Source organism: Salvelinus fontinalis, chromosome 30 (assembly GCF_029448725.1).
Source record: "Salvelinus fontinalis isolate EN_2023a chromosome 30, ASM2944872v1, whole genome shotgun sequence".
In the NCBI taxonomy this organism is placed as follows: domain Eukaryota; kingdom Metazoa; phylum Chordata; class Actinopteri; order Salmoniformes; family Salmonidae; genus Salvelinus; species Salvelinus fontinalis.
Genome location: NC_074694.1, coordinates 35,108,288 through 35,133,342, shown reverse-complemented (window position 1 = coordinate 35,133,342; position 25,055 = coordinate 35,108,288). Strand labels below are relative to the sequence as shown.

The 25,055-nt window shown below is 42.4% G+C and overlaps 1 protein-coding gene across 1 annotated transcript in view; it reads right to left on the bottom strand.

The window, feature by feature from the left end:
- LOC129829113 (protocadherin-15-like) overlaps positions 1–25,055 on the bottom strand; it is a 227,364-nt gene that overhangs the window by 188,475 nt on the left and 13,834 nt on the right. Inside the window, exon 2 of the mRNA XM_055890656.1 lies at positions 14,675–14,733. The gene's annotated coding sequence lies outside the window, so the exon portion shown is untranslated. The remainder of the gene's footprint in view (positions 1–14,674; positions 14,734–25,055) is intronic.

Genomic DNA, 25,055 nt, shown 5'->3' with positions numbered 1-25,055 from the left:
TTACCCGAAAGATGAGTGAACCATTCCTTCACCTCATTATAACATCTTTGGTCTGACAGATTACGTGACACCCAGAATGCATTGTATAATGTCAACAAACATGGCGCCACACATAGCTGGCAAATAGCTTAGCATTAGCTCATTATAATCAGTACAACCTTCTAAAAATAATTCATCCCTATTGGTGTTTTTCCTATTTTGTTGCATTAAAACCTGTCATTTAAATTGATTTTTATTTGGATTTCATGCAATGGACACACAAAATAGTCAAAATTGGTGAAGTGTTATGAAAGAAAAAAACTTTAACAGAAAATTGGTGCGTGCATATGTATTTACCCCTTTTGCTATAAAGCCCCTAAATAAGATCTGGTTTAACCAATTACCTTCAGAAGTCACATAATTAGTTAAATAAAGACCATTTGTGTGCAATCTAAGTGTCACATGATCTCAGTATATATACACACCTGTTCTGAAAGGCCCCAGAGTCTGCAACACCACTAAGCAATGGGCACCACCAAGCAAGCAGCACCATGAAGACCAAGTAGCTCTCCAAACAGGTCAGGGACAAAGTTGTGGTGAAGTACAGATCAAGGTTGAGTTATTAAAACATATCTGAAACTTTGAACATCCCACCGAGCACCATTAAATCCGTTATTAAAAAATGGAACACGACCGAGCCAAGCCGCACAGCTTCTTGACACAATGCCCGCTTAACCAGGAAGCCAGCTGCACCAATGTGTCAGAAGAAACACTGTACACCCGGCGGCGTGTCAGCGTGCCCGCCACAGGAGTCGCTATTGATGGGACAAGGAAGTCTCAGCCTGCCAAACTCTCTCCTATGCACTGCCTCATGGGTCTCCCAGTCACTGCCAGCTGTGACACAGCCTGGGATCGAACCCGGGTCTGTAGTGACGCCTCAAGCACTGCAGTGCCTTAGAACGCTCCGCAAATTGATTTTAACAAATAATTGGTCCCCCAAAAAATGCGGCCCTCCGTTGAATTTAAAAATCCCGATGTGGCCCTTGAGCCAAAAAGTTTGCCCACCCCTGATCGATATGATAGCACCATTACTAGTCAACACCATGTATCATAATAGCAGCCTCAGTAGCACCAGTATATCTCCAGTACTATCAGCAGCCCCAAATGTGCCAGTGCTATTCAGCACCATGGATGGCAGCACTAATTGCACCAGTGCTATTCAGCACCATGGACGGCAGCCCCATTAGCACCAGTCTATTCAGCACCTTGAACAGCTGTCCCATTACCGCCATCCCTTTAAGCACCATTGACAGTACCCTCCACTATGTTTTCAGCATCACGTGCAGAGTTGGCTGGTCAGACAAAGTTTGGCAGCTTGAGCACTTAAAAAATATAGATTGTTTTAGATGGGTGTCCTCCTAACAGACTTTTTCTAAGCAGAGGATGAAAAATCTGTGAGCCCGCCATCGTATAAAACAACTTTCAAAGCTGACTGCTTCCAGAAGAACATTTGGTTATTTTGGTGTGTTTTAAGAAAAGGGTCTCTCAATAATATACTCAAAGAAAAACTCATAAAGTGAGAAGGAGACAAAGACAAAAGCCTTGACTGAGTTCTGGAGCACTAAAACAAAAACACAGACTCTCGTTCACATACTCTGTTTGAAGGTCTAGCGTTCAACCTCCATGATAGAGGGCAAACCTCTCCGTCAGTGTTCTGTTCTTCCCTTCCGTCCTCTGGATGGAAGTGAACTGACTCCATGCAGGTTTGGGGAGAATGGAGACAGACAGACACAGCAAAGACTATTTGTTTTAAATGACAAGCTTATTCAATGAGTACCCACTTTCGTTCTTTTCTCCCTGTTCTGTTCACTGCTACTGGCTACAGATTGGTCTAGGTGGCAATGATGGATGGTTGCGACAAACATCCCTGGACAGCTAATTAAAGAAACCTCATTTGATGAGGGGGCTCCAGACTTAAAGAGCATTAAATGCAGGGCCTGAAAGCAGGCTGAATCCAATTACCCATTGTCCTTAATGAAAGAGAGAGAAAGCTTATAACAAGCCATTGGCAACCAGTCTGACTATGTGTATGATCCAAAAATGAATTTGAAAGCTTTTAAAAATATAAAGTAATTTTATCTAAATGTAAAAATGGATACAGTCAAGTGCTGAACTCCTCTACAATTCACTCTCTCTATACGACTGAGTACAAACAGACAAGACAACTGAATGAGAGACAGAAATGCAATTCAACGAGTATCAGGAAACAGTTAAATGCTAAGAGCGGCTTGTTGACCCTGACCAGGAAGTGTCCTGACTTTGACTCACTGACTCACTGAGATCAGTGATGAGGCCCATGGCAATGTGTACACACCTGAAATGGTAAACACGGTGACCTGGCTAAACATCAGAAGTGAATTTGATGTTACCATTTGTATCTTACACTTGGAGAAGGTCACCATCACTAACAGCCCAGAGGTTAGGGTTAAGAAACTGGAGAACTCTTGTAGTTCAGCATGTGGGACATTGATAACAGAGGTTCGAACACAGTTGTACTTGTACCCTCAGTGGATGAGGTCTACTACAGGGCTGTGTGTGCAGGCTGACACTTGGGGTCACATGAGTTAATATGACACTGATATATCCATAATACACAGTTAGGTACACAACTTATGTAGGCTTATCATGAGTGTTAATACTGACATTATGGATACAGTAGCTAGAGGGTGTTGTGGATTGGAAAATGAGGCTAGTCTAAAAGAAAATATGTATGCACAAATGCACATAAGCTTATGTAAATCCATGTACTGTGTGCCTAAAGAGAAAGCCTTCCTTGTCCACAGGGCTTGCCTTAACCGGATATGGTAGATATGGCAGGTGGTACGGCGGGAAGGGTCACTGCACCCATTCAGTTTGAACTGCTTTGACGAAAGTCTGACATAATGCTACATAATAAGGCATCGGCGCCAAATATCTTCTATTCTTTCTATGAACACAGAGAAAAAGCTGCAGGGAGAATATTCCTATTCCTCATGAGACATCCAAATGTGAGTGTCTTTATTATTTTGCTCCTGCTAAAAACAGACACAGAATTCGGGAAGCATTGGCAAGTAAACGTTGCCTTTTTTTTTAACGCTGTAAGCTACCCCTCTTTTTCACATATCAGTTTGGGACACTTTCGTTTGCAGCTAGGCTACTTTTATCTTACATCTACAAAGACAAGGCAACAGATTGTTAAGAATGTTCACAGTAATTGGATGACCGGTTGCATAATCCTGCGCGCTTGATGTACGACGAGATAGTGTAAATGTAAGCTTGATATAGAGAACCACAGTATTGTAAAGCTTTCATTCACGTCAGTGTTGTTGAAAAAAATGTCAGATTTAACGAATTCCATATAGTTTTGCAGGTATGGGATAACTACATTCAAGTAGCATATGTGGTGTCATGTCGAGGAAAACCAGCTACACGTTTGTATGTGTTCTATAACACGCTAACAGTATCCCCAGCAAATAAGGTCATATCGCAAAGAATCGTTCTCCCAGGATGACCAATCTATGAATTTGACAAATAGTGACAACCAGTCTGTGAGATAAAATACACTGACTTCAGTAGGACGGTGCAATAGACTGGCACATCATTCTGTAAGACCCTAAGAACGCATGTTTTTCAAACAGGCTTTTCTTCTCAAACAGTAATTGGCAGAAAAAGTCTTACCATATTAGCTCTAAAGCCATGTACATCCCGTTCAGATAGTGCTTCTTAGGGCAAAACGCATCCCTGAACATCATCAGGAACTCTGCCACCCTCTGTCTTCTTTGCTTTCCCGTTCCCCGTTCTAGAGTGACTTTCAGAACCAGAAATCACACACGCCTCCTACGAGAAATGGCAAAGTAGCCAGTGTGGAATTTGCTCGTATGAATTGATGACTTCGACTACATGAGCGCCTAAACAGTATTCCCCTTGCGGTGCTCCATGTATTAATCTGAGCGTCGCTGCTAAAAGAGCAAATGTCCCTTGAAGCCATGCATTCACACCAGCACTAGAACGCCGTAATCTAATTAGGACAAAAAAGGCACACTTAGATTATATGCGCAGAATACACTACATGCGCCCCGCTGCGGACAGCGCACTATGGGCAGACCACAGGCTACAACCAAGCATGAGCTGTGTTGTAAACCCTATTAAATGAACTGATGACTCCTCAACGTGTTTCATGTTTTTGTAATGCCAAGAGACTGTTGACTATTGTGTGAGTACAGTACTGTAGCTCACACCTATGGGCTACGCTTGCCAAATTGCGTAAGGGGGGGGGGGGGGGTGCTGTGCAATTATAGCTCAGTGGCTTTACCTATCTGTCCATCTGTTCAGTGAGTAGGATTACATCAAATTCTGTTGCGCCAGGGTATTCAGAAATACAAGGACCAGTAAGTAGTAAGCGGCCTTCAAATCAACTGTGATAAAGTCGAGCAATGACACAAAAGTGATGTATTTCCTTGAATGATGTAGTTACTGATGGACAGGATTATGGGGGGGGGGGAGCATGGTTGGTATTCATTTTAAATGGCACTTAAATGTAGGATGTCTCAACAAGGCAATAAAAAAAAGAAGATAACGCAGTCTGTGGTGCAATAGTAGTCCCAATGATTATCACTCATTACCTAGGTTTACCTCCACTGTATTCACATCCTACCATACCTTTGTCTGTACATTATTCCTTGAAGCTATTTTATCGCCCCCAGAAACTTCCTTTCACTCTCTGTTCTAGACGTTCTAGACGACCAATTCTCATAGCTTTTAGCCGTACCCTTATCCTACTCCTCCTCTGTTCCTCTGGTGATGTAGAGGTGAATCCAGGCCTTGCAGTACCTAGCTCCACTCCTATTCCCCAGGCGCTCTCTTTTGATGACTTCTGTAACCGTAATAGCCTTGGTTTCATGCATGTTAACATTAGAAGCCTCCTCCCTAAGTTTGTTTTGTTCACTGCTTTAGCACACTCTGCCAACCCAGATGTTTTAGCCGTGTCTGAATCCTGGCTTAGAAAGACCACCAAAAATTCTGACATTTTCATCCCTAACTACAAGATTTTCAGACAAGATAGAACGGCCAAAGGGGGCGGTGTTGCAATCTACTGCAAGGATTGCCTGCAGAGTTCTGTTTTACTATCCAGGTCTGTTCCGAAACAATTTGAACTCCTACTTTTAAAAATCCACCTCTCTAAAAACAAGTCTCTCACTGTTGCCGCCTGCTATAGACCACCCTCTGCCCCCAGCTGTGCTCTGGACACCATATGTGAACTGATTGCCCCCCATCTATCTCCAGAGCTTGTGCTGCTAGGCGACCTAAATTGGAACATGCTTAACACCCCAGCCATCCTACAATCTAAGCTTGATGCCCTCAATCTCACACAAATTATCAATGAACCTACCAGGTACCACCCCAATTCCGTAAACACGGGTACCCTCATAGATATCATCCTAACCAACTTGCCCTCCAAATACACCTCTGCTGTTTTCAACCAAGATCTCAGCGATCACTGCCTCATTGCCTGTATCCGTAATGGGTCAGCGATCAAACGACCTCCACTCATCACTGTCAAACGCTCCCTGAAACACTTCAGCGAGCAGGCCTTTCTAATCGACCTGGCCGAGGTATCCTGGAAGGATATTGATCTCATCCCGTCAGTAGAGGATGCCTGGATATTTTTTTTAAATGCCTTCCTCACCATCTTGAATAAGCATGCCCCATTCAAGAAATTTAGAACCAGGAACAGATATAGCCCTTGGTTCTCTCCTGACCCGACTGCCCTTAACCAACAGAAAAACATCCTATGGCGTTCTGCATTAGCATCGAACAGCCCCCGTGATATGCAACTTTTCAGGGAAGCTAGAAACCAGTATACACAGGCAGTTAGAAAAGCCAAGGCTAGCTTTTTCAAGCAGAAATTTGCTTCCTGCAACACAAACTCAAAAAAGTTCTGGGACACTGTAAAGTCCATGGAGAATAAGAACACCTCCACCCAGCTTCCAACTGCACTGCAGATAGGAAACACTGTCACCACCGACAAATCCACTATAATTGAGAATTTCAACAAGCATTTTTCTACGGCTGGCCATGCTTTCCACCTGGCTACCCCTACCCCGGTCAACAGCACTGCCCTCCCCTCTGCTACTCGCCCACGCCTTCCCCATTTCTCTTTCTCCCAAATACAGTCAGCTGATGTTCTGAAAGAGCTGCAAAATCTGGACCCTTACAAATCAGCCGGGCTAGATAATCTGGACCCTTTCTTTCTAAAACTATCTGCTGAAATTGTTGCCACCCCTATTACCAGCCTTTTCAACCTCTCTTTCGTGTCGTCTGAGATTCCCAAAGATTGGAAGGCAGCTGCGGTTATCCCCCTCTTCAAAGGGGGGGACACTCTTGACCCAAACTGCTACAGACCTATATCTATCCTACCCTGCCTTTCTAAGGTCTTCGAAAGCCAAGTCAACAAACAGATTACCGACCATTTCGAATCCCACCATACCTTCTCCGCTATGCAATCTGGTTTCAGAGCTGGTCATGGGTGCACCTCAGCCACGCTCAAGGTCATAAACGATATCTTAACCGCTATCGATAGGAAACAGTACTGTGCAGCCATATTCATTGACCTGGCCAAGGCTTTTGACTCTGTCAATCACCACATCCTCATCGGCAGACTCGACAGCCTTGGTTTCTCTAATGATTGCCTCGCCTGGTTCACCAACTACTTCTCTGATCGAGTTCAGTGTGTCAAATTGGAGGGTCTGTTGTCCGGACCTCTGGCAGTCTCTATGGGGGTGCCACAGGGTTCAATTCTTGGACCGACTCTCTTCTCTGTATACATCAATGATGTCGCTCTTGCTGCTGGTGAGTCTCTGATCCACCTCTACGCAGACGACACTATTATGTATACTTCTGGCCCTTCTTTTGACACTGTGTTAACAACCCTCCAGGCGAGCTTCAATGCCATACAACTCTCCTTCTGTGGCCTCCAATTGCTCTTAAATACAAGTAAAACTAAATGCATGCTCTTCAACCGATCGCTGCCTGCACCTGCCCGCCTGTCCAACATCAATACTCTGGACGGCTCTGACTTAGAATATGTGGACAACTACAAATACCTAGGTGTCTGGTTAGACTGTAAACTCTCCTTCCAGACTCACATCAAACATCTCCAATCCAAAGTTAAATCTAGAATCGGCTTCCTATTCCGCAACAAAGCATCCTTCACTCATGCTGCCAAACATACCCTTGTAAAACTGACCATCCTACCAATCCTCGACTTCGGTGATGTCATTTACAAAATAGCCTCCAAAACCCTACTCAATAAATTGGATGCAGTCTATCACAGTGCCATCCGTTTTGTCACCAAAGCCCCATATACTACCCACCACTGCGACCTGTACGCTCTCGTTGGCTGGCCCTCGCTTCACACTCGTCGCCAAACCCACTGGCTCCAGGTCATCTACAAAACCCTGCTAGGTAAAGTCCCCCCTTATCTCAGCTCGCTGGTCACCATAGCAGCACCTACCTGTAGCACGCGCTCCAGCAGGTATATCTCTCTGGTCACCCCCAAAACCAATTCTTCCTTTGGCCGCCTCTCCTTCCAGTTCTCTGCTGCCAATGACTGGAACGAACTACAAAAATCTCTGAAACTGGAAACACTTATCTCCCTCACTAGCTTTAAGCACCAGCTGTCAGAGCAGCTCACAGATTACTGCACCTGTACATAGCCCATCTATAATTTAGCCCAAACAACTACCTCTTTACCTACTGCACCCCATTATTTCTATCTCTACTTTGTACATTCTTCCACTGCAAACCAACCATTCCAGTGTTTTTTTACTTGCTATATTGTATTTACTTCGCCACCATGGCCTTTTTTATATTTTTATTTATTAATATATTTTATTTGCCTTCACCTCCCTTCTCACCTCACTTGCTCACATTGTATATAGACTTATTTTTCACTGTATTATTGACTGTATGTTTGTTATACTCCATGTGTAACTATGTTCTGTTGTATGTGTCGAACTGCTTTGCTTTATCTTGGCCAGGTCGCAATTGTAAATGAGAACGTGTTCTCAATTGCCTACCTGGTTAAATAAAGGTGAAATAAATTATGAGGGAACTGACATCATAGATATTACAGATTGAATGATAAGCATTTTACAATTTGGTAAACTCCACACTTTGTTGACTCCCATTTGGAAAGCAGATGTTTGTTTCCTACAGTGTCAGATTGTTATTTAATTCATCCTGATATGTGATTTATTGTAAACACCTGGGAAGATCAATTCAACCATTTATTTTAAAAACTCTCAGACATGAAAAGTACCCTCTGGAGCATGACAACATGAATTTACAACTTCAGATGTTTACTGTAGTATTAACAAAACGAACTTTTGTGAGGGTAATTCCAATCTAAGATGCAGGTGCCTCTATTACCGTAGGAAATCAGCAGACCGAAACCATATAACATACACATCCACATCAATAAAAGGTCAAGCAAAAAATAAACAACCTTCCAGTCTTATTTATGGGAACTTGACACATTACAATTCTATCCTGATGGCAATGTGCCAACAATAAGAGAGCCTTCAACACGCAGACAGAGAGAGAGAGAGAGAGCGAGAGAGCAAGAGAGAGCGAGAGAGCAAGAGAGAGAGAGCAAGAGAGAGCGAGCAAGAGAGAGAGAGCAAGAGAGAGAGAGCAAGAGAGAGAGAGCAAGAGAGAGAGAGCAAGAGAGAGAGAGAGAGAGAGAGAGAGAGCATGAGAGAGCGAGAGAGCAAGAGAGAGCAAGAGAGTGAGCGGGAGAGCGAAAGCAAGAGAAAGAGAAAGCAAGAGAGAGAAAGCAAGAGAGAGAGAAAGCAAGAGAGAGAGAAAGCAAGAGAGAGAGAGAGAGAAAGCGAGAGACAGTGAAAGCGAGAGAGAGATCAAGAGAGATCAAGAGAGCAAGAGAGTGCAAGCGAGAGAGAGAGAGCAAGCGAGAGAGAGAGCGAGAGAGCGAGCGAGCTAGAGAGAGAGAGCGAGAGAGCGAGCGAGGGAGATAGCGAGCGAGCGAGCTAGAGAGAGAGAGCGAGAGAGTGAGCGAGGGAGATAGCGAGTGAGCGAGGGAGATAGCGAGTGAGCGAGAGCAAGAAAGCAAGAAAGAGAGAGAGCAAGCGAGAGAGAGAGAGCAATCGAGAGAGATAGAGAGCGAGTGAGAGCAAGAGAGAGAGAGAGAGAGCAAGAGAGCGCAAGAGAGAGAGAGAGTGAGCAAGAGAGAGACTATAGGAGCCAATCTACAGACAGGCAATAAATATTTGACACTCTGCCCAACGCAGAGACTAAATGTACTCTTCTCATGGTTTTTGAAATTATACAGGCCTCAATGACGTCTTCAATTGGACTGCCTAGGTCTGTTGTGCCAGCAGTAATGAATGTGTTATTTGGAAAGCAAGAATAGCAATAATGGTACACTAGTAGGTCATTTGTACCAGCTTTTAAAAGCTCCTCTCTGCAATGTCGTTCCCCCTTGCAGAGGAACACACAGGGTTTTGGATGCACTGTTGCCTCACATTATAATAAGGCAATGTGTGGACCTAATATGCAAAAAACCCTGTAAGTAATGGATATATGTACACATTTGTAATGCATATGTACATACTGAAATTAAAATGTCACATTTTCAATTAACACAGAAACCAATCCACCCTCATATAAGCTAGTGGATTCATGCTTGAAAGGTGTAAAACACTGATATGAATATATGCTATATGAGCACACTGGCCCTTTATCACAGCCTGAGGCTAATGAAATACATCTGTTCAGGCATTTTGCACTATATGTTTAGCCCTCAACTCTCCATTTCAAAGACCCACAGCAAAACAAATGGCAGCTGTTCAACAATATGTCATTTTGCTTCACAAAGGATTTAGTCCATCTCAAGTGCAATGGACACAGAATACAATTCAATATGTGTAGCTACTGTACAGAACCACCAGCATCTAACCGCTGCCATTTCTTTTGACCCATGTTGTTAGCTGACACTTGCCATCGGGCAGGAGCAAAGAGTGTGTGTTGGAGCTCTCCATGGTGCTGACAATGCTTTGGCTCAAAGACAGACCTCAAGTAAATCCGTTCAGTATGTTAAGTGGTGACCAATATGCTACTACTGTGTCATTGGATAATAACACATCCCAATAAAGGGTATTTAGCCCAATGACAGTATGTAGACACAATGCTGTGTGCAAAGCTATTATGCTGTAGGAGGGACACTCGTGATTGAACACTGGGTCTATACGTGAAGTTAACACCCATATACGGTACAGTACTTAAGACTACAAATCTCCACAGTGGTCCGAAGACATCAAGGTCTTGAAATCCCATCACGGTATCAGGGTCTGATCAGGGCTTAGGGTCCCTCATCGGTGTCAGGGTCCCTCATTGCCGGCCACCTGTCCACAGATTCCTGTATCTCTCTCGCTCTCGTTCTCGCTATCTCTGGGCTACTCAACAACTCTCGTGGTTCAACTTTCACCCACTGCCATTCCCGTACACACCAACATGTGGTTTGGTTGTTGGCTACATTTCTTTCTTTACATTCCAAGTAACACCTTGTGTCCCATCCCGGAGCTTCAACCTGTGTCTTAGTTAGTGTAGGTCTGCTGGAGAGAGATGACGCATGTGGAGGATTGCGAGGCGGGCTCTGGCTCTGTGGTCCATTATAACAGTGCTAATTGCTCCTTCTCCAGTGGCAGTTAGGTGCCCTTGGGGCAGGAGCTGGCTACAGCAGGCACACACACACACACACACACACACACACACACACACACACACACACACACACACACACACACACACACACACACACACACACACACACACACACAGCTTCCAATTGTCACTACAAAGTTACTGTGGAGTTGTGTGTAAGTTGTGACTTATTTTTGCCTTGGTGTCCACTGACAATGTGTTGGGAGTTCATATGTACCGTATGTTATGAAATGTGTGCACATTCGGTGACAGCCTACAGTAAATCTATACTTAGAGCGTGATTCGTGGCTGCCTATCAAGCATAATAAAAGGGACAAAGGAAATTTCACAATGGATATGAAGGTGAGGGTAGGTGTGAGTACAGATGTAGAATCTTCATTTGATCACTCTTTTGTTGCTGAGAATTTTCCTGCACAGCAGGAAATGTAAACTTGTAGTGTATTCGAGTTTTAAAAAGGCTTCTGAAGTTTGTAATTTCCACTTTAAAATGTTAGACATGATTTTCCCTAACAAAACATTTATCAAGCCTTACATTACCACTAATTATAATCCACATAACCATTTCCTGGTGTAGCAAACTGGCTCAAATTAAGATCCTAGATCTGTAAGTGTCATTCATCTGTTATGTTTTATTGTGTTCCATCCTTTTTCGGGGTTGGGGGAATATTTTTAAAACCTGCTTCCTCAGGAGAGATCATTTATTTAGATCCACATTTATTTACAGTGTCTTTAATAAACGACCAGCCAGCAGGACTCAGTCTGAGCCTTGGAATCCTCAGATAAGAGCACGAGTACACCAAAAACCAGACGACTATTTACTTTAGTCATGGCAACGCTGGAGTGAGTGTATAAAAAAAAATGTGTGTCTGAAGTTTTGAAAAGCCCAAAGTCATTATATCTGCTGTTTCCAGAGAAACTGTGAGAGGGTGATTACTGGAGATTACTACCACCTGCCTGTGCTGCCAGTCAGTGGTACCTGAGAGACCCAAGGCATACAGGGCCAGGAGCCGTTCCAGGGAACTTGCACTAATATAACTAATTACAAGTGAAGTGGAAGGACATCCAAGGTCCCCCATTACAAGGCAGCAGCACCTCTATAAATGCAGTTGTGGCAGCTGACAGATTTTGTGGAATGTTTTTTGCAATATATTTACGAACTGCTTACTTAGACACCTTTACGGTCCCACTCAATCTAAATAGCAAAGCCCATCAATTCACTGTGAATATTAATGTGTGTTAAAAAGGAGCAATCTACACCGCTTTATGTTGTATACCAGCCCTGCCCACACTGTATAGAATGGTGCTCCGAACAGCTCAGAGCACAGTACCATTCCTCCTACAGCTAGTGTCTAAATCTTTACTGAACTTTGACCCTGTGAAGGGTTAGATAGGGCTCACGGTGGTTGGTCTGTGCTAATGTTATATATGTTTTTCTATGTCTTCAGAGTGTACCTGTATGTGTGTTTTAAGTATATCTTCCCAGAACATGAGAGTTTTCAGGACAACGTCTACATCATGTTCATAGGCATTTCCGTGACACTTGAGCATTCAATTAAAGGCCTTTTCACACTACATTGTACTTAGCCAGAGGCTAGACTGGCCCTAGGCTAGCTTAGCCTGTGTTCACACAAGCATTTGTTAACCCTGGGCTAAGTTTTAGCACTGGGCAAAAAAAATGCACACTTGTATGCCACAGATAAGCAATTCGACATCATTAACACAGGTCCAGCAATGTGCTCTGAGCACTCCAAACCACCAGAGTGAGAAGTGGAGGTGGTCTTCTGCTCTACCATATCTGAATTCACACTCTCTAACGTCCCCTCTTCCAGCACACTTGTCTCGTGCCTGGCCACCCGCCCTCACCATTCAAGGTCCCTTGTCCTCTGTGATGAGGGACGAACCTATCACTCCATTATCTTTCACATGGAAAATAACAGGTTGGTGCTGGATGTCTATTATTGCTGACAATTGAGGTCTTAACATATAGCTAGTAGACAGATTCTGAGAGCCCTGGCTCTTGATTCGCTCCACCAGTGGTCATATACATAAGGATTTATAAAATATGATACAAAAGACATAAAATTTGCGAAAAACAATGAGACATCCTGGATGAGCTCAAACAATGACATGAGCATGACCCAGCGGTTCCGAAACGAGGGATCGCGACCCCACACGGGGTCACCTGATATGCAAATTGGGTCGTGGAAGAATTTCCAAAATCCTGGTAAAAAATATATATATATTAAAATATAGTCTTTGTCGCTCAAAATCATTGTAATGTGGTTAACCTTAAACATTGAAATTAAAATTATTCAAATCTAAAGGTAAAATTTCAACCAGAGAAGTGCCCTTAGATTGTGGGAAAAGGCCGCACTTGACCGTTGCACTTGAATCATTCCCATGGTGAATGGCTAGGCTCTATACACTATGAAACCACACACTATTGTAGAGACTTTGATATTACTGGCCGCAATTTACATTACTGGCCGCAATTGCTATGGTGAAAACCATGTGTGGAGAGGCAGGCAGAGGTACAGAAACTCACATCGATACCTTTGTCAAATAACACTATGAAACTAAGAATTTAGGCTAGAACTAGAAATCAAGAGGAAATCTCTACTGAACGACTCAAAAACTCCCCAGCATATGCTCTCCAAACGGACTAAGCTGTGAGGGCCTAGATGCCCATGCATTGACTTTTGTTCGCTACACGTCGGGGTACACTATTCACGAGGACATATTGTTCTGTCTCACGATTCTCAAGCATTAAACGACACAGGGGATTTTCAGTGTGCTGCGTGTCTGTATTGACGAAAAACAGATTCCATGAAATTGAATGGTGGGCTTTTGCACAGATGGGGCTCCATCTATGGCGGAATGGCGGGCAGGCCTCTGCACTCTAGTTATGAATATGTCTCCCTCTGCCATATGGACGCATTGGATGACACACCCACTGAGCTATAATGGATACACCAAGAGAAACCGGCGGCAAAAGAGCTGAGTGCAGAACTCTGAGAAAAGCAGCAGGTAACTTTGATTGTAAACTACATCGCTCACACCTGTTCGCAAAACTATGTGGAGATATGTGATCAGAGCATGACAATGTTCAATTTCACAATGAGGCTTGGTGATTATCGAGGGGGAGTTTTGTAAATATTCTTTTAATTGAGAGAGGAACTTTTGTCATTCGCAATGGATGTAAAAAAGAGACTTTGTTGACTTTCTGTGTAAAAATAAATGTGTCTCCTTGCCTATGTAACAGACTTACTGAACTGAATGCGGGCTGCCAGCGGAAATACCCCAAAATGTGACAGATGATTGACCAAATCTGTTTCACTGTGATCCTGGCTTAGTTGACATGCCGGTAAGTGAAATCGAACAGCTGATCGAGCTGTCAAGTGACTGAATGCTGCAGACAACACATTTACGGGTCACTATGGAGGAGTTCTTGACTCAAAGTGAATACTGTGCCGTCTCCCTCCAAGTACTAAAACTCATCGTACGCTGATTCAGTGCTCCCGTCTGCATTTAAAAAAAATATTGATCGAGGTTGGATGTGACAGGAGAAATGAGGTGCGCACTGATTCTGAGAAGCACCGACGTGACATGCATCAAGCACACCCATCTCTTAGTGGTGGTGAGATAAGATAAATTCTGTCAGATTCATTTGCAATTGACTGTCATAGGCTCACATTAAAAGTATACAGTATGATTGGCTGTTAAAAAATTAAGTTAAAAAGTAAAAGAAAGCATTGGCTGTTAATTACATCGTTTTCTTTCACATGGTTGGGCTCATGAGAATTTTCAGATACAAACTGGGGTTGTGAGCCAAAAAAGTTTGGGGACCCCTGGCAAGGCTGGCATCAAGAATTATATTCATATGGTAAAACAAGAAACAAGGAAGATCAAGACATACCAAGGTTGTTTCTTCTTGATCAAAAAGCATATCTTTCCTCTTGGCCACAATGCCAGCACCTGCAAGAGAGAAGTTTATTATGGTTCTGAGCAACACTTCTATGAAAAGGTTATCTGTCGATTTTAATATTTTCACAGATATTTTTTTTTAAATTAAAAAATATTGTTCAGAATTCTGAGCTACAAATAATCCTGCAGCAAGTGGAAATGTGAATTTTTATGTGATTATAATTAATGGTCCATTTTTGTATGGGTTGATACATTTTTTGCAAGTGAATCAAGTCTGAAATTTCAAAGTGGAAATTACAAACAGCTTTTTTAAACTGCAAATACACTACAAGTTTAAAAATTCCTGCATTGCAGGAACATTCTCCTGCATCAGGCTGATCAAATTAAGACCCTACATCTGTAGTGATGGCTGGTTAGAGGATTGTTGGTTGAGTGATGCTCAATGTGTTTGTTAATCAAACATCTAGAGGCCAAAACTGACAGCTGATTAAAAGCTCTGTATGCATTCTCTATGTGAAGACAAAGTCCTATAGATAAAGACAAACATATAAGTGCCATAGATGAAGACAAGCATTGCTGTTTTGAACATTACAGGGTAATGTCACCCATGACAACCGCCTCAACCGTCCCAAGCAATGATTGATGAGAAATGTGACTTTTCACTGTTTTCTCAAAGGTCACACCGCCATCCTATTAAGAAGGATATATCTTTTATGTGAGAAGAAATGAGCGGGAAAGCAGCTGACAACAATGGGCATTGGGCAACAATTTCTCCTCCCCTTCAGGGTTAATGCCTGCTGTGGGGAGATAATGAAGAATTATAGGCTATATGAACCTGAAACCCACGTTCGCCTTAGTTTTAATTAGCTGTCAAGCGCTGTGTTTATACAGGCAGCCTAACTCATATATTTTTTCTAAAATATCTTTATTTTTAAAAAACTTTATTTTACCGGGCAAGTCAGTTAAAAACAAACTCTTATTTACAATGACGGCCTACACAGGCCAAACCCTAACAACGCTGGGCCAATTGTGCGCCGCCCTATGCGACTCCAAATCACTTCCAGGTTGTGGTACAGCCTGGATTCGAACCAGGGTGTCTGTAGTGATGCCTCTAGCACTGAGACGCAGTGCCTTAGACCACAGCACCACTCAGGAGCTAATAGGCCCATTTACCAATCACATCAGATCTTTTCGAAGCTGATCTGTTTGGTCAAAAGGACAATTAGTGAAGAAAATATCAGAATTGGGTAGGGCTGGGCGGTATACCATATTTTACAATATAATGGTATTGATGCACGGACCGGTTTGGGTGTTTACTTTACCTTCTATAATGGTATTTGATCGTTTGGTTTGTTATATGGAATACGCTGTGTGTAACATCGATTTTTATAGTTTACCTTGCTACTAGAGTCATCTCTCTCCGCTCTCTCTCTCCATGCTGCTTTCCACAAAGACCTAGCACAGCCCCCTGTCACTCAAGGAGCGCATTTGTTGTTCCTCGACCACCAGACACTTGTGTTGTCTGCATGGCCAATGTAGCGCATGCAACAATGTTGATGACAACGATACTGTTTTCACTTTTTCTTCTTAATATAAACCCACTAGCGTTCTATAATAACACTAGTCGTTTGTGTTCCTTACATCTGCAAACAGCTAGTTTGTCTTTTCTTAGCAAGTTGGGCCTAAAGCTTGTTAGCCGCTAATGCGAATTGCTAGTTAGCTGGCTAGCGAGCTAATAAATGTACTGAGTGAGAGCAAACGTAATTAGCTATACAGCTTCATAATATCATTGATGGTGTAAACCTAAATCAGCATGTTGTTTGTGCAACAGTATCTTCTAAATCAAAGATGAATATACGAAGCATGACTATGTTAGCTAAGTAGCTAAGAGAAAATATTCAATGTAGCCAAAGATTATAGGGTCCCCTAGGAGACACTTGTCAACACTTTGGTTCCTACCCTGTCACAACTCCTACCTGGCAACACTATTCAAAGTGCTCACTATTATATTCCAACTATAGAATTTGAGTAATCATTCTATTTCCATGATTCCAACTGTTCACCAAAGTGTTTTGCTCTAAATCACAAGTCAAATCGCAACTGCAACATTTCGTTCAAAATAAGGTCCAGGTTGTTTGCCCATATCGTGCAACACTACGTGGCAGTGTGGAAATTATCTCAAATTAGTGCAAGAAATGCAGAAATGTATGAAAATGCTGAAATGTATTTTTGGTTGGGGTTTGATTGACCAGTATAAAACAATCAGAATGGAGAAAGGGCCATTGAAATCACTTAGAATGTATCTGTTGTCACTTTAGGGTCATGCACTACTCATGAAGCAAATTTAGAACTTTTATTATTAAAAATCATAAAATACCGTAATTTTTTTTTTTTTAAATACCCTGATATGATATTTGCCCATATCGCCCAGCCCTAGAATTGGGCTTGTGTAAATGAGTGGCAGCTGGAACCGAAACAAAAGTCAAAAAGGGGGAAGACATTTGGGTTGGGTAGATATACTGTAAATATGAATGACAATACATATTTTATTTTCATGACATGCTTGGCTTTAGTGTTAAGTTAGCGTGGGGATACGCTAGGCATCTTATTGATTAACTCCAATTGGAAAGCCACAGATATCCACTGGGATCTCTGGACTCACTCTGTGTGCAATAATAGTGTATAACATAATTATTTCATGACTATCTCATCTCTGTACCCTACACAAACAAGTATCTGTAAGGTCCCTCAGTCGAGCAGTCCAGGGAAGTTTTCCAATGCCTTGCAAAGAAGGGCACCTATTGCTAGATGGGTAAATAAAATGTAAAAAAGCAGACATTGAATATCATGGCGCATGGTGACGTTACTAATTACACTTTAGATGGTGTATCAACACACCCAGTCACTACAAAGATACAGGTGTCCTTCCTAACTCAGTTGTCCGAAAGGAAGGAAACCGCTCAGGGATTTCACCATGAGGCCAATGTTGACTTTAAAACAGTTACAGAGTTGAATGGCTGTGATAGGAGAAAACTGCAACAAGGCACTAAAGTAATATTGCAAAAAATGTGGTAAAGCAATTAACTTTTTGTCCTGAATACAAAGTGTTATGTTTGAGGCAAATTCAAGGACTAGGGAGTTTTCAGGATAAAAGGGAAACGGAATGGAGCTAAGCACAGGCAAAATCCTAGAGGAAAATGTTGTTCAGTCTGCTTTCCATCAGACACTGGGAGATTAATTCACCTTTCAGCAGGACAATAACCTAAAACACAAGGCCAAATCTACACTGGAGTTGCTTACCAAGAAGACAGCGAATGTTCCAATTTGACAGAGCTTGAAGGATTTTGAAAATAATAAATGGCAAATGTTGCACAATCCAGGTTTGGAAAGCTCTTCGAAGACTCACAGCTGTAATCACTGCCAAAGGTGCTTCTACAAAGTATTGACTCAGTGGTGTGAATAATTATGTAAATGAGGTATTTCTGTATTTCATTTTAAAAATACATTTGCAAAAATTTCTGAAAACATATTTTCACTGTCGTTATGGGGTATTTATTGTGTGTAGATGGGTGAGGGGGAAAAATGTCATCCATTTTGAATTCAGGCTGTAACACAATGTGTAATAAGTCAAGGGGTATGAATACTTTCTGAAGGCACTCTACACCGGATAGGTGCAGTGAAATGTGTTGTTTTACAGGGTCAGCCATAGTAGTACGGAGTCCCTGGAGCAAATCAGGGTTAAGAGCCTTGCTCAAGGGCACATCGATAGATGGTTCAAATACCTGAGCCGACAAGGTGAACAAACAAGTTTTCGGTTAATGGCCAAACACTGTAAACACTAGGCTACCTGCTGCCCATTATTTGGGGTCAAGGTCAAAGCTAATCATCCACATGTTACTATATAAAAGTGTGGACAAGTCCTGTCCCAGCATATGCATGACATTATCAACCCTCTGAGACAAGACCACTCTTAACCGAACCAGATAAGCAATAAAGCGATCCAGATATTAAACCAAACGTTAGATTCTCGTGACTACTCCCCCTCTATGACATTTGCAGACATTAGCAATATAGTTTAAAACTGACTGGGACATACAATTCTAATAATTTGACTCAAATGAGAAGGGAGAAATCAATGATCAATTTAAAGGTTAAGCCTTCTTAGCTTTCTTGCAGGGGCATAATCCTATCGATCTGTCTCTGTTAAAACGGAGACCTGATAGTCGGGACGACAGACACTTAATCTTTCATACTCATCTACAACACAGAGTTAACCATTAAAGCAGTACAGGGACCAATAGAAAAATGGTATTGTCAAAGTGCAACTAATTCTCTACAAACAACTTTGACAATGCATGGGCTTTCGCCTCAAAACAAGTCATTCAACATGCCACCTTGTTGCCGTCTTTCAGCCAATTGTTACCACTTCTAATTTTCTGAACTACATGTAGTTCATCTTCACCTTTTTGGGGAACAAACATATTTAAAAGCTACAACACTGATACCAAAACTCTCAATTCTTCATTTCTGGAAAGATAACTTCTACTTGAGCGAACAAAATTGAACTGAGCGTGCGAAAATCTTGCTCATCCTTCAAAAAGACAACAGCAATCTCCCCCTCTCTCTGGAGACTGCAGGCATTCATCTAGTGTGCACCATGGGCCCTTCAGTTTGTGCTCTGCTACCATCTCCCTTCGACGACTCAACAAGACTGAGCTAATACCAACACCACAGTCTACAAAATGCCATTCAGCCTTCTGAGGCATGAGCTGACTGTTTTCTTTTTATATTAAAAAGTGGAAATAGGTCACCTGGCAACCATTCAAAGTTTGGGGCTTTTAATAGCAGTCTTACTAAACTCAGCAAAAAAAGAAATGTCCTCTCACTGTCAACTGCGTATATTTTCAGCAAACTTAACATGTGTAAATAGTTGTATGAACATAAGATTTAACAACCGAGACATAAATTGAACAGGTTCCACAAACATGTGACTAACATAAGTGGAATAATGTGTCCCTGAACAAAGGCGGGGTCAAAATCAAAAGTAACAGTCAGTATCTGGTGTGGCCAGCAGCTGCATTAGGTACTGCAGTGCATCTCCTCCTCATGGACTGCACCAGATTTTCCTGTTCTTGCTGTGAGATGTTACCTCACTCTTCCACCAAGGCATATGCAAGTTCCCAGACATCTCTGGGGGGAATGGCCCTAGCCCTCACCCTCCAATCCAACAGGTCCTAGACGTGCTCAATGGGATTGAGATCCGGGCTCTTCGCTGGCCATGGCAGAACACTGACATTCTTGTCTTGGAGGAAATCACGCACAGAACAAGCAGTATGGCTGTGGCATTGTCATGCTGGAGGGTCATGTTAGGATGAGCCTGCAGGAAGGGTACCACATGAGGGAGGAGCATGTTTTCCCTGTAACGCACAGCGGTGAGATTGCCTGCAATGACAAGAAGCTCAGTCCGATGATGCTGCGACACACCGCCCCAGACCATGACGGAACCTCCACCTCGATCCCGCTTCAGAGTACAGGCCTCGGTGTAATGCTCATTCCTTCGACGATAAACGTGAATCTGCACTTTTTGACAGTCCTGTCTGATCCAGCGACGGTGGGTTTGTGCCCATAGGCAACGTTGTTGATGGTGATGTCTGGTGAGGACCTGCCTTACAACAGGCCTACAAGCCCTCAGTCCAGCCTCTCTCAGCCTATTGCAGACAGTCTGAGCACTGATGGAGGGATTGTGCATTCCTGGTGTAACTTGGGCAGTTGTTTTCGCCATTCTGTACCTGTCCCGCAGGTGTGATGTTTGGATGTACCGATCCTGTGCAGGTGTTGTTTCACGTGGTCTACCACTGCGAGGACGATCAGCTGTCCGTCCTGTCTCCCTATAGTGCTGTCTTAGGTGTCTCACAGAATGGACATTGCAATTTATTGCCCTGGCCACATCTGCAGTCCTCATGCCTCCTTGCAGCATGTCTAAGGCACATTCATGAAGATGAGCAGGGACACTGGGCATCTTTCTTTTGGTGTTTTTCAGAGTCAGTAGAAAGGCCTCTTTAGTGTCCTAAATTTTCATAAGTGCCTACCGACTGTAAGCTGTTAGTGTCTTAACGACCGTTCCACAGGTGCCTGTTCATTAATTGTTTATGGTTCATTGGACCAGCATGGGAAACAGAGTTTAAACGCTTTGTAATGAAGATCTGTGAAGTTATTTGGATTTTTACGAATTATCTTTGAAAGACAAGGTCCTGAAAAAGGAACGTTTCTTTTTTTACTGAGTTTATATATTTAGTACACATCAAAACGCTCTTCATGGTCCAAGTGGGTGGTTACTATAGACGGAAGATATAAAAAGGGGCAGTAGCTGGCTTCTGAAAACAAAAAGTCAACTGACGATTTGACAGGTGTGTGGTTGGTGTGGTACAGAGTACTGAGTGAATTTACACTAAAATATAAACTGCCTCCTGTGGCACATGGACCAACTGCTTTTTGACCATCACTGAAAATAAAACTTGTATTGGCAAAATTATGTGCTTTCTCAAAATGTCTCGATAGGTTTTCAAAAGAGCAGAGATTCCCACAATGAGCCACTACAACTAAGTTGAAGTGAACTCTTGGCTTCCACCAAAGTGCATCTACACACTTACTCCCAAAATAACTAACATGAAAATACATTTATTTATTTTTTCAGATGGAGAAAAAAAAGCTATTACATTCTATGTAGGTTTCTTAGGGCAGAAAATCATGTTGTTGCATTACCCAGTGCACTCGGAGAAGATACTGCAATGAGAGAGGACAGTGTTGCAGACTGGTTCCCATTCAGGGGAAATCAAGCGTTACCAGCAATTCACAGATCAAAGGAGGAAGACGCTGGAGGTTCTCTGTAAATAAAAAAAGCCTTCACATCCAGCATGAGTACTTGTCCTCAGATATATTCGATTAATAAAACCAATTACATGGTGTTTGCATAGCTTCTGCTCTGATCTACATAGCCTGATTGACAGCTACCTGTCTGTGGTTCTAATCAGAAAGCTGGGGAACAGAGAAGGGCCAATAATGAGGGACATTATGAGAAGCACCTGATATGGAGTGGGTGCACATTCATATGGGAAAACGTTTTTTAACTTAATGAGTTCAAGTCCTACTGAATAGAATAAGAAAATGCCCTGTTCATTTCAGAATATTTCTTTTTAAGCAGAGTGATCTTATGTTTGTTAACTGAAATAAATGTTGTATATCTGCAGTTTACAACAGCATAACAATTCTGAAAGTGTTATACCACTTAATGCTAATTGAGACTATATTATACTCCGAGACAATGTATTGATTGAGGTAACATTCTGAAAGTGGTTTCACATTCAGACAAAGGCGATGAGATTCTATAACAATATTCTACTCCCTTTGTTGTCAGCTTGACCTTGTTTCCTTGTGATATACCGACAGTAGCACGACCACACTGTGGGATTCAAAGTTGCCCTTCAGAAGAGTAAAGACAGCGATATATCTTCAATTCCGAACGAGGGGTCATGATTCATCAAGTGATCATTCATGCTGCTTTCCACTGGGACTTTGCAGACCCACTGCCGAGGTGAGAAGCCAGCTAAGTTACTGATGACCCCGGAGATAAAGAATCCTCATCTCAACATAACAACTTTCTAAAGAAGCATTAGAAGAGAAAACCACATGAATAAAACACGGGTGATTATATTTTTCTTCTTGCGGAGACAGATGGCTCTATTTAACATAAACGTGGATGCAACTTAGAAATGGCATAGAAGCATGTTTTAAAATAACGGATAACAGTAAAGCAAAGATGTCACGGCCGTTTAAAGGAGTGGACCAAGGCGCAGCGTGATTCGAATCCATTCTTCTATTTATTAAACGAAGAACACTTAACAAACTCACAAAACAACAAAACGAACCGTGAAGCCAACGTAGTGCTCACAGGCAACTAAACAAGGACAACTACCCACACAGACAGGTGGGAAAAGGCAACCTAAGTATGGTTCTCAATCAGAGACAACGATAGACAGCTGCCTCTGATTGAGAACCACACCCGGCCAAACACATAGAAAATCGTAGAACATAGAACATAGACTGCCCACCCAAATCACACCCTGACCAAACCAAAATAGACACACAAAAACGCTCTCTACGGTCAGGGCGTGACAAAAGATCAGGGGTAATTATGTAAAGCAACAATATCCAAATAGGACTACTATTTGGGTCTGATATCGACTCTCAACTGCTCATGCTGGAGGCAATATTTTCTATCCATTACAAGGTCCTAAGCTTGGCAAACTATAGGAACCCGACGTATTATTTATCTCCTCTGATTGACAGTGTATGTTTACACTGAGCAGAGGACGGTGTTTGTGTGGATGACTGCCGGGCCTTTTTTCGCTGAATATTGGAATACTTTCACTCCAGGCAGCAATGTATCATCCTCCACAGAAGCATGGCCAAAGATACTAGTCTCGGAAACGGGGACATGGGGGATTGTCTTGGCAACTTTTTAAAAAATCTTCCAGGGAGAGTTCTCTTCCAACAGACAACTCTCCCAATAAATCACGAATTTGGGTAGGTGGGGCTTAAAAATGTGAGCAGGAATTGTGCTCTTGAAAAAAGAATCCCCTCAAAAACATGGACAGAGGACACAATTTCAGACGCAGATAGTTCAACTAATTATAGCTACAGCCATTCAGTGGTTGAAAGCTTGTAACACCAATGTTAGTTGTCATGGCTCATGCAAACTACTCAAACAAGCTAAGTACACTCAATGTTGTGTCCAGTGTGGATGTGTACATCAGGGCAAAAACGGATAAGACAGATTTTGCTCATCCAGTTCAACCGATGCTTTGTGTCTGTGCAGACGAGCATGTCGGAACATTGTTAATGTGGGAGGCGACCCGTCTGCCCACAGAGACTACAAGGATAACGAAACACAATGGTTCAGATAATAGAAGGCTGGGTCCATTCTGAAAATGTTCCACATTCTAAGAAACGAAAAACTGTTTTCTCTCCAGGTTGCTATGGCAGATTTATATATTCTCGCCGAGACAGCGGGAATGTGCTTTGTTATAGCCTATAGTTGTGCTTCTATTGACACATGTACCTGATCAATTCTAACAACAATCCCACACAAAAAGCTAATCCTGGGCACTGCCTACGCTTACACACTTACAAGGTTGAAGTAAAAGTGATGACATCATGTCCAACCACATGTCGCTGTATACAGACAGACCACTAAAAACACAGAAGTCTAACAAACAAAACTTCAAAGTCCGTGTGATTCCAGGTTGCAACTACACGGATCAAAAGGTAACTATTTGACTGAGGCACAGTAATACATATTTTTTCACCAAAAATAAAGGACTAAATCCAGGTATTGAAAATGTGACATCTCTTGTTATATCAATGGAGGGTAAAGATGACATCAAATTCTGTGTGTGTGTTCATGTCAGATGGTTAGGAGTGGATCTACAGTAGCAGTGCTGTACACACAGCAGGCTATAAAACAAAGCCCGTCGAACATCGTCAAGCTACCTTGTCACCTCACTTAGCGCAGTCGACTTCTCTGTCGAGCTATAAATGCTAGCCATTTGTGAGACGAGAGGGAGTTCCGAGCACTGAATTGGCCCATCATTTCCAGACAGTGACAAATAATGTATGGTATTATTTTTTTTAACTTCCTTTGTCACACTTATGCCAGGCCTGTCATAGCGTTTCATAAGTCATTTGCGGTGTTCAAACAAGCATGTATCCTATTTAGGTTGAATAAAATCAGCCGGTGCCCTTCCCTATGGAACGTACTGAACGCACACGGTTCAGACAGCGCATGCTCATCACGCCATTCTTTCAGGGGTCTTTATGCTCAAAGCCTTGGCACTTGAACTACCGACAATGTTGTTTTTGTCAATCAAATGTCACTCTAGATAAGGAGAGCTAAAGTCTATGAGTAGACCTGTGTTTTTTTTGATTTTGCACTGAAAGTGCTTTGAGATACGACTGAGTTGTTCTTAGCAACTAATGTTCACACAGAAGAAAAAATACATTGGAGAAAACATTGAAGTAAATCAAATCTTAATCCCCAAAAATACCAATATGAATATGAACGTTGCACTCACGCTGACGGTTCATTGCCAAAACCAGGGCAATAGTGATTAGCGTGCTGAGGACGTCCCTCGAGGACGACTAAATAAGAGAGGGTGGTGGAATATCTCCCTCCTGACTAATGATGGCGCTCAGCAATCCCAGGGCAATAAAAAGAGGGCCTTATTTTCAAAATGTGATGCAATGAGGACAAAGAAAGGAGGACACAGCCCAGTAGTTTATAGTGAGTAATTACCAAGCAAATCATGTTCAATAGT